Here is a 10539-nt window from a genome sequence, read left to right as displayed (position 1 = left end):
TATGTAATTTACCTAAGCGATTTTTATTGAGTCTAATATTGAAAACTGTAGTTAGATTCAAAATAGAAAATTTCTGAATATTAATTAAAACTATGAGACATTTTGAATATTTACGTGTAAGATTTAATTATCCATATAAACTATAAACAACAAATACACTATCAAAGAGAAAAAGATACTTAAAAATTTATTTGTGAGATACTTAAAAATTTATTTATGATATTTATTTTACTAAAATAAATCTTTAAATATGGTAAAATAAAATTTGATTCTTATAGCAAATAAACCATTTATTCTATTTTTTACAATTAATGAAATATATTTTATAAAAATATATATTTCATCATCACAGTCAAATTTTTTTTTACCATATTGAATATCAAAAAAAACGTTACATAACATTGGCTGCATTCATCAGATAAAGCAGCTTTGCAACTGTTATAAGATTCTTTAACATAATTAGTCTTACCTTTAGTTTCTTACTGAATCTAAATGTATAAACTTATTATCTAAAAGAATTTTACAACCATATTAAAATTTATTTTACGTTATATTCTTATACTTTTTCAGAGCAATTGATTGAATTTTACGAAAAAAAATTCCAAAATTTGTCAAAATTTACGCGTCGTATTTTCATGTGGCGATAGAATCGCCACATGAGTTACAATTCTTTGTCCACGAATATCCCCGAAGGTAGATTTTCGCAATTCCAGCTGAGAAATAGCGCTGGGCGAGCAATCTCTCCCGGTGGAAACGGAACGCGCGCGCTAATCCAAAACGAGCGACACGATCCTCGCGTGGCACGTATCCTCGCGGATACACAAAAGCGTGCGATTTAAATAAGATAAATGCTCGCGTCTTACGGTGGGACGTGCTGCGGGTATAAAAACGAGAATTACGACATCGCATTAGCCTGTGTCCGACGTCCGTTACGTACAGGATACGCTTGCTATTCGTGGACAATGCGCGGCGTCCAATGTCGAAAAAGAAGAAACGTCTATGTGGATTAAAGAACTAATACTTACGTCAGACAAAATTGTGTATGCCGACGTTCCTTCACGCAAATCCTTTTACGCACATATGCATTAATAGAGACGTAAAATACGACAAAACGTACTAACCGAACGAGAGTCGCTCGATTACGAATCGCTCAGGAAGAAGCGATCCTTGAAATTAATTTATTCCTAAGATATTTTCCATATTCACACATACAAACACATACAAATATACATACATACAACGTAAATACTTGTGTCAGAAACGATTAAATCACTGATTTGTTGCTGATGCTGAACTTTCAAAGAATACTGTGGATAATAGTACAAAATTGCGCGGCGAGGAAATGCTCTCGTGTTTCTTTTTGTTTCTCATATGTTAAATTGAAAATATTTTTCGCGCAAGACAAGCCTCTTCAATCTCGGAGTGATACATCTTTCTTCCCGTAAATCACTCTACTCCGGAGTTTTAGGAGACGGTAGAAAGATAATATTTTCTTTAACCTATTTCTTATGTATTCGGGTTTTTTATTTATCTACATCACATTATGCTGTTCATTAATCATTGATTTCTAAACAGTAATTGAAGACGCCCATGCGATCATAGGTTTAAACATTATATTGAAAGGATTTTGTTGAAATAAAATCTAAAAATTTAATTACAATAAATATAAATCTGAAAATAATTTTGTTTAGTTAAAATAATTATATTTAGTTAAAATAAATATGTAGGACGCACAAACTGATTACTATGCCAAAACGTTTTGCAGTGTCGTCAACAACGTTGAAAGTCACATAATATTATATTGACCAACAAAAACATTTTCAGATCTGTATTTTAGCTACAAATTTTTAGATAATTTCAGCAAAACCGTTTTTTCCGCGTATGCTTTATATACTCTTTAAATCTCGTGAAGTAAAATCTCACTCGAAGACACTGAAAATTTAGTCTGTCTTGAAAAAAGAATGAAATAGGACCATTCTTGTTCAAGAATAACAGATTTTTTTACTTCTTTTAAAATGAGATTTATTCTTTTGGAATGAGATTCACTCCTTTGAAGTAATCTTATTCTAAAAAGAATGAAAATCTGCCACTCTTAAACAAGATTGTATTTTCATTCTTTTTTCAAAACAGGCTAAATTTTCAGTCTTTTCGAGTGAGATTTCATTCTACGAGATTTAGAGAGTATATAAAAATACAACTGAAACTTGGCAGGTGATTAATATTTATTAGTTTGCAAGAACATCATTATAATAATCATTCGTCGTTTTGAATCTCGTTAAATTCTTATTAATTCTTGCCTCATATCCCTTACCTTGTGTATACTGGTCAATCGAAGTTCCCTACATCTTTACAAGCCCTGTACCTTGTAGTATCCGTGTTAGAATCTGCATACGAGTCTCGCAATCAGCGGATGCAACGATTGGATGCACCTCGAAATATCTAATCGCCGGCTTGATCACCGTAGATCTCTCACATTTTGCCATCACGTAAATCACAGCCCCGAATTACTGCGATTGACAGTTCTAGATACGCTGACACGATGCTTCAGATACCCTGTAGTTGTATGAAAAATTCCGTCGTAATTAACCGCCATGGGTGGTCCCCAACACAAGATAATTGCATCACGGAAGCGAGTAAGGCATTTTGCTATGGAACAGTCAGTCCAGAATCATAAAGAAATTAAAACTTAAACATTATTTACAAATTTTGAATTTTGTCACTGGATCTAATCTTTTCTTTTCATGTAAAATACGACAAACAATACAACAAGATAATAATCGTTCTTTAACAATTATTACTCGGAGATGTCGTTATTTTAGTTACATCGTATATTATATTTTTGAAAAGTTCGTCCTTTAGTCGTTGAGCACCATCAATTAAATGTGCGAAACCTCGCGCGAAATATCTCTACATGGATCTGTGGTTCGCCTCCATGGACGGCGAATATAATAGTTGGTTGCACGCTCGAAGGATCTGATGTGATCCCGATCTTATACTCGTGGGTTCCTCTTCTTTCATTGCAACTGACACGACCTGAAGATCGAATCGTTGGACGGACGGAATGGTTTCAAAGGTCCCACCGGGATTTTCGAGTTAATTTTCTACAAATAAATTAGCAGACGCTCGGAGTAGCAGACTCCAAGATTGTGGGAGCATTGTAAAGGACATGGAAATTTTCTTCAGGACATGGGAAAGTCTTCTTCTAAAGTCGATTTATTTATCATTTTTGTTTATTATTCTTCTAGCAGTCACAGAAATAATTTTATAATCAAAAAGTTTTGTTTAATTAATTGTTTTTTACATTATTAGATGTCAAAGTAGCAATAGTAACTCAATCCCTTAAATAAATAACATTTTCAATTTATATATATATCAAATGTAAATAAATCCATTTCTATAGTTAAATTGCTTAATTAATTTTAAAATAAACAATGTCTCATATTAATGTATTTATTTAATAAATAATAAATTAAAATAATAAAGAAACATCTTAAATCGGTTACATCTCCTTAAATCGATTATTCCGTTGTTTTTAGTTGAATTAACGACATATTGAATAAGAGCAATGGTGACCTATAGAAATGAATAAAAATAATTCAAATTGAAATTATAATCTGACATTATAAATTTAACAGTGTACGTCTGTTTAACAAACAAGAAAGTTTCGATATTCGTTAAAAACGTCGCTAAGTCAGACAACGCGTTATGCAATTATAACTAGACCACCGGGTCATTCGATTACTCTATCGGTTCCTTCCAGGTATGCAGGTCACTTCATTGCATGCGCCCCCGCCGAGGAGAAAGTCTTCCTCGTCACGATGTCGGCCGGCGAACTTCTTAGATACCAGTTATAGATTTTTCGACGATTCGATTGATTCTCATATCAGCCAACATGATCACGAAGTCACGATCGTGCTTAAGGAACGAAAAAATAATATAAGCGAAGTAAAGGTGCTGATATATCGTGTTGCTTTATTGCTAATTATTGAGTTTTCGAAAATATTCATATTTATCTCAAATTCTTGATTTTACAATCCAGCTTTGCAATGCAGATTTTATAATTGTAGCTTCTGCAATTTATATTACACTGAGAAAAATGTTTTGATTATATCAATAAAACATGAAATAATAGAATATATTTTAGTAAAACCAAACAGAATTATTGATTACTCGACATTTTTTACAGTTAAAAATGTTTAATAGACTTAACTGTATAAGGATTTCAATCGTTAGTATTTTAAGTTGAACCTATAAAATTTCTACAGTTACAGTATCGCTTAAAAAAATTTCAATAAATGCTGTTGTTTGCAGAAAAAATAATTGCTTGCCAAATGCATTTATCTTGGGTATTGATCCTTTTTATGTTTTAACCAAAGAAAAATATTGACATTCTATATTTTAATTTAATTCTTGTACAACGAAACGAAGAAAAAATAAGATAATACAAAACAGAGTAAGCAAATATTTAATCAAGGTTAAAAACACAAGTTGTGAACAAGTAATGTGTTCCATTCTATTCTACAAACATCAGTTGTATATAGAGGAATAGAAGAAACAATCTCACAATCTACAAAAACAAGAAACAGTGTGTCAATGATCAAATAAACATTGATTAACAGGCTAGCGTTACTTCATTGTAGTGCAAATTCTGAGAGTTCAAATATTATATTTTAAACAATAAGTTAGAACGAGACGACTATATATAAATAAATCAACATAATAAGTAAGAGAAGCGCCAACTATCGTTAAAGCAAGATGTTGGAATAATATTTCGAGGCGAATCGAATCACAGGGCGAATTGGATCAATGTAAATTTTCATGAAACAATTAGTCGATATTTTTCATTAATTTTATTATTTTTTTGTTTCAAAGCTGTTTCTGGAACAAAAAAGTAATAAAATTAATCACAAATGTCAACTAACTGTCTTAAAATTTACATTAATCTGATTCGCCCTGTGATCCAATTCTCCTAGATCTATCTTACTTTAAATATATTTATTTCAGATATGATGATTATCTTCGGACTTAAATATCAATCAACTAAAACAATAACAAATTTTAAATTGATCGTCGATGCTACAACTAGAATCGAGGTCCCAATTTCCAATCCTGACTGAAATAATATTTTTCGCAATAAGTCTTTTATAAGTTCAAGATGCTAGTAATATCAAATCGACGACAATTAAATATTAACAGAAAATATTATTTTGAGTTAATAAATATTTAAAATAAAATATGAAAATAATTTGTATATTTTTTGTTTGTTTATATTGCCATTTATTAAAACTTTAAACGTTTATACTTTTACATTCATCAGATGTCTCTTTCAGTAAAAAGTTATGCTTGTCTATTAAATAAATTATTATCAAGAAATTCTGATATATATTTAGCAGCAAGGAATGAATTATTCCTTATTATTATCTAATAATTTAAAAAGAAATTTGATTCGTTTATTTTTCACTATATAGTTAAATTCATTAGATTTTCAATTTATGTAATCAGATTTTTTCCAATGTAGATAAAAAATTTTTTAAAAATAATTTCTTTTAATTTATGGCTGTAATCGAAAGAACTTCGATGCAATTACTTCAATCGATCGCGATGACATTTTGGTTGTTTTATGCAGCTGATAAATTTTCCATTCCGCAGTCATTACGTGATTCACTGAAAACATTATGAACATGAGGAATGTAATACATCTCATAAAGAACTATGAGATTTTTTTTCAGCTAAAGTTTTGCTTTGACGCAATTAGACGAGATGATTCTCGCGCTCCTCTTGCAACATAATATTATAGATCATAGATCATGATTATACGACTCTATGGATCATGGATCATGAATTATTCAGACATGAAAACAACAAGAAACTGCAAATTTTTGTCCAGAAAAGAAATTCCAAGCAAAAAGATAATGTCACAATTAGACATTTGCAACATATTTCAAAGTTGCTAATTTTTATTTTAATAGTTTTAATTTAAATAAGTAAAGAAGAATATTCGGTTAAAGCAGATGTTGGTGTATAATAATATTTTTGCATGAACATTACAATTTCCAGCTCGAGCAAACTGTTCGCCGATTATTTGTCGATCTTGAAACTTGAAATACAGTCTTAAATTGAAGTTGGAATAATGTCACAAATTATGTTGACAAACAATTTAATAATACTGATGCTAATGAGCTTCTTAAAATACTGTAAAGAATTTATTGCCATAAATATGGCCATATTAAACTTGGACCTCCTACATTCAGTGTCTTATCAATTCAACCACTGAAATATACGGTAATATTTATCGCAAAAACCAGTATATACTGATGGAATCAGTAGAACATATACTGATTATTCTTTTTTAAATGAATAAATAAATAAATTTAATTTCGATGACAGAATTTGAATTCGAAATCGACTGATGATTACATCAGGCATGAATATTCCGCAAATACATCGCAAATCCCAAAGTAATAAGCATGTGAACTTATTCCGAGCGAAATGTAAAACGATAGCGGGGATATGAGGCACGTGTATGTGGAAAGCGACCTTGACATATAAGTACCCACCATGAACGCTCCTAAGAGAGCGCCTGGCCGCAGGCGAGAAGACGTAACCCGCGCCGAATTCAATTTTACTTTCATTCCGCGCGAGAGCGGAACGCTCCTCTCGGATACGCTGCGAAAATTACTTTGACAATTCGAAGTGGGATGCCGTGCGACCGACTTTTAAGGTACTTGATTAACGCGAGAACGCAGCTGTTCCCTCCCGCATTCGCTTGCGCGACATTTAAAATTCTCGATCAACAATCGGCTTAGTATTCGCGAAATCACACAGTCGTTCTTCTTCAGCAATGCGATTAGCGTGTTCACATCACAATCGCCATGACTATTCCGGATATGCCTGTGCTTTGGTGAAGAAGTTGTTTATATTTCGAGGAATAACATCCTGTTGTAGAAAAATCCAAAAGTCCCACACAATCGATAAAAATTTCTGTCAAATTTATATGTTTTACATATCTCAAACGATCCACCTATCCAATTTTGAATATCTTAGACAGTAACAAAAGCATTATATATAAAAATTAATATAAAAAATATAATACTTGGATACAATTTAGAAACAAATTGTGAAAGCGGATTTTATCAATAAAATTAATACTTATAATTTTAAATTAACACATTTATCCTTTATTCATTTATCTTAATTAAATATACGTTTCAAAACTTACATTTTATTTGTTTACTTATTCATAAATTGTGTTATTTTAACGCTAAAAAATGTTAATCATTAATTTAACATAAAACATTCAAATGACAATCGTATTAAATTAATATTTAGATTAAATATTTAGATTAAAAATTCAAAAAGATGTTAATGATGATCTGTCTAATACAAGTATACCTAAAATGTTTTTCACAAGTTATGTAACTTTCTCGGTAAGAGAACATTAAAAATGTTGAACAAATTATATTTGCAATTTTGATATGACAGAATAATGAGCGCACATATTATCATTAACATCATCGCCGACGCAAATATGTTAACCGAGCGATGAATCATCCAAACAACATTTTTAAGCCGCAGCTTCGAACAGCCATTAGTTTACAAATAAAAAAAATAAAACGGCCAAGATCTTCAAGTATCGGTTCATCTTGGGTTAAGGTAGAAATATCACGTTGTAGGTAAAATTCATTAATCATTCATGACGATGTAGTAACCACGAGCATATTTACGGAGTGGTTAACATAAATGTATATTTTATGTTTAAGTTTACCAGTCACTGGTGATATTTTAAAAAGCTATATTTAAAGATTAGGAAATCGGAATAAAATAGATATATGAATTGTAATAAAAACTGAAAATCGATAACAACGACACATAACATTATTAATTGGCTTATTTATATATTTTGCGAATGTGTATGCACATCAAAAACTAATAAATTGTCGATAATCTCGACGTGTTCAAAATAAAAATTTAAAAATATATAGACACTGACTGCTACTGATGAAAATTTAAAAATATATAGACACTTTGACTGCCACTGATGAAAATTTCTTAACTTCCAAAGACTCATTAAAAATTAATCAAAACTCTGAAGAAAACTGCAGGAGCTTATTTATGAAAATAGTTAGATTGACGCCAGACAATATAATATTTGCATTCCTTTTCTTATAATAATAATAAAAACGTCGTTTTATAATTATAAAAAATCGAAAGAGAGAAAATTAATTATTGCAAATTAATTAAAATTTTAAAGATTCTTGTTAAATATAATTGATAAAAAACATAGTAATAGTTTTTTTCAAGTTTAACAGATCTGAATATAAAAAATTAAAAAATTATTAGAAATTTATGTAATACCATAGGTTGTTATTATGAAATCTAACTCTCGTCTGACAGATCTAAATCAACTTTGGCATCAACTTTGAAAAGATATTTAAGCAATCGATTAAAAGAGCAATTTAAAAAAAACAATTAAATCTTCACGATATTTTATAGATACGGTAAACATTTATTTTAGCATTTAAATTTATTGATTTGCGGGATCGCATATTATAATATTATGTATTAGAAAACAAGTTGTAGAAACAAACGAAGCTGCCGTCTGCGTCAATAGACCTAGATAGCGGTGGACAAAGGGTGAAGGATCCGCTCGAACGGAGAAGAGATGCGCGGCAATGCATCGCATCGAGAGACTCGACATAAGTCGAAATATCATCTGGTAGAGACGCGCATTGCTAAGCTGCAGCCTTATAAGTATGATGTTGGATAGTTGTCGCAATACAGAGGCACGTCTTCACGCCGGCTGTTCCTAAGGCCGCGTCGAAAAGGAAAGGTTGCACGCGGATGCGCCTACCAGCTCTTCTGTCCCGAGGAATGTGCGCTTGAATGGAAGTCGGCTGCGAAAGACATTCGCGAGAAAAGGAGAAAGACAGAAATTGACAGAATGAAGAGCAAGAAGAGAACGGGCGACCATGTGGAGTCGTACGATTGCGTGAATGGACAAGGCAAACGTATGTACAAGAAGTCGTGCATAACCAATCGGTTTCGAATGGATAAAACGAAACATGAAACCCCCCATCGCCCACTCTCGTATCGTACACATTTAGTAACACAAACTGTTTGACCCTTGTCCAGCCACAATCGATGTTGGCTATAATTGTAACATTTATTATATAAATAATTTTTTAAATAATTTATATACTTATTAAAAAATATAATGATAGTAATTATATTGGGTTGTCCGGAAAGTTCGTACCGATGTTGAAGGAGAAGAAATTGAAACGCAGAAAATTTAAATTTTAATATACATTTATTAAATTATATAGGTTAGTCGGCACGAACTTTCCGGACAACCCACTATATGTAAATGACAGCTATGCTAGTTTTATGTAGAATTAGGCTACATTCCAAAATGTAGTATTTTCCTCTCCGAGGTTTTGCTCGAAATATATAGTATACATATTGTAATATATATTATATCATATCAAGTTCCTCGAAAAGGTCATTTTAGAATGTAATTTTAATATACATTGAAAAAACTATTATACAGTTTCGATAACTAAGTTAACATTTTTTTATCTACATTGTTCTCTATTAGTTACTGACATTATACATAAGCTTGAAATAAAGAATAATTTACATCATTTACAGCAAATGCCACAAATCAAATTTAATCATTTTTTAAATTAAAATTTTAAATAATAGTTATAATAAGATGTCTAATATTTTTGGCTATTAACTCTATATATAAAAACTAATATGGTTGTTACCTTTATAATTGCTACTTTTATGTCTTTTACTTATCAATGTGAATATTTTAAAAGTTATGTATAGTTACATTTAGAAAAAGTATCTAAATATTATAAATATCTAGATGTCTAAATAATCTTAAAACTGTTAAATCTAAAACAAATTAATATATCCAAATTGCTAATGTCATTAAAATTAAAAGATTTTTCGAACAATCTATAAACTTTTCTCTTTCAGCGTGCGAGCGACATTCGTTTAACTGCAATACAAATTATCCGTTTACATCGATGCAGAAGAAACTAAGTACCTGGTGCCGAAGTGCCTGCGTTTATCGCTGACATTTCGACTAATGATCAATAACTTCGTGCGCCGTTGTTCATTTCGTGAACCCATTGGAGTGAGCTTGTTCGTGCGAGAAACGCGACACCGGAAATCGACAGGCGAATACTCGATTAATAAAGCGAAATCACATGACAAACCTGCGATCACAAAGCAAATTAAACATAAAATAATCTTTGTAACTTTTCAGTATATCATTGTATGCTACTTCTTCAAAATAACTCGTTTTGTATAAAGAAAAAAAAGGAAACGTTTAAAATTAGCCTTGCAGATTCACACAGCTGGAACCCATACATCGCTTTGTAAATCCCGATTGCGAGAACGCAAATTGCTTGCGATGAAAATTTAAGCTTCCTGATTGGCTGGAAAAAAGCAGTTAATGCTAATTTAATTATATTGTTCAAAAAGATTATGAAAAAACATCTACGCGATTGTAATTCTCATCGATTAGAT

This window comes from Atta colombica, unplaced genomic scaffold, assembly GCF_001594045.1.
Source record: "Atta colombica isolate Treedump-2 unplaced genomic scaffold, Acol1.0 scaffold222, whole genome shotgun sequence".
Lineage (NCBI taxonomy): Eukaryota > Metazoa > Arthropoda > Insecta > Hymenoptera > Formicidae > Atta > Atta colombica.
Note: the sequence above shows the minus strand (reverse complement) of the source record.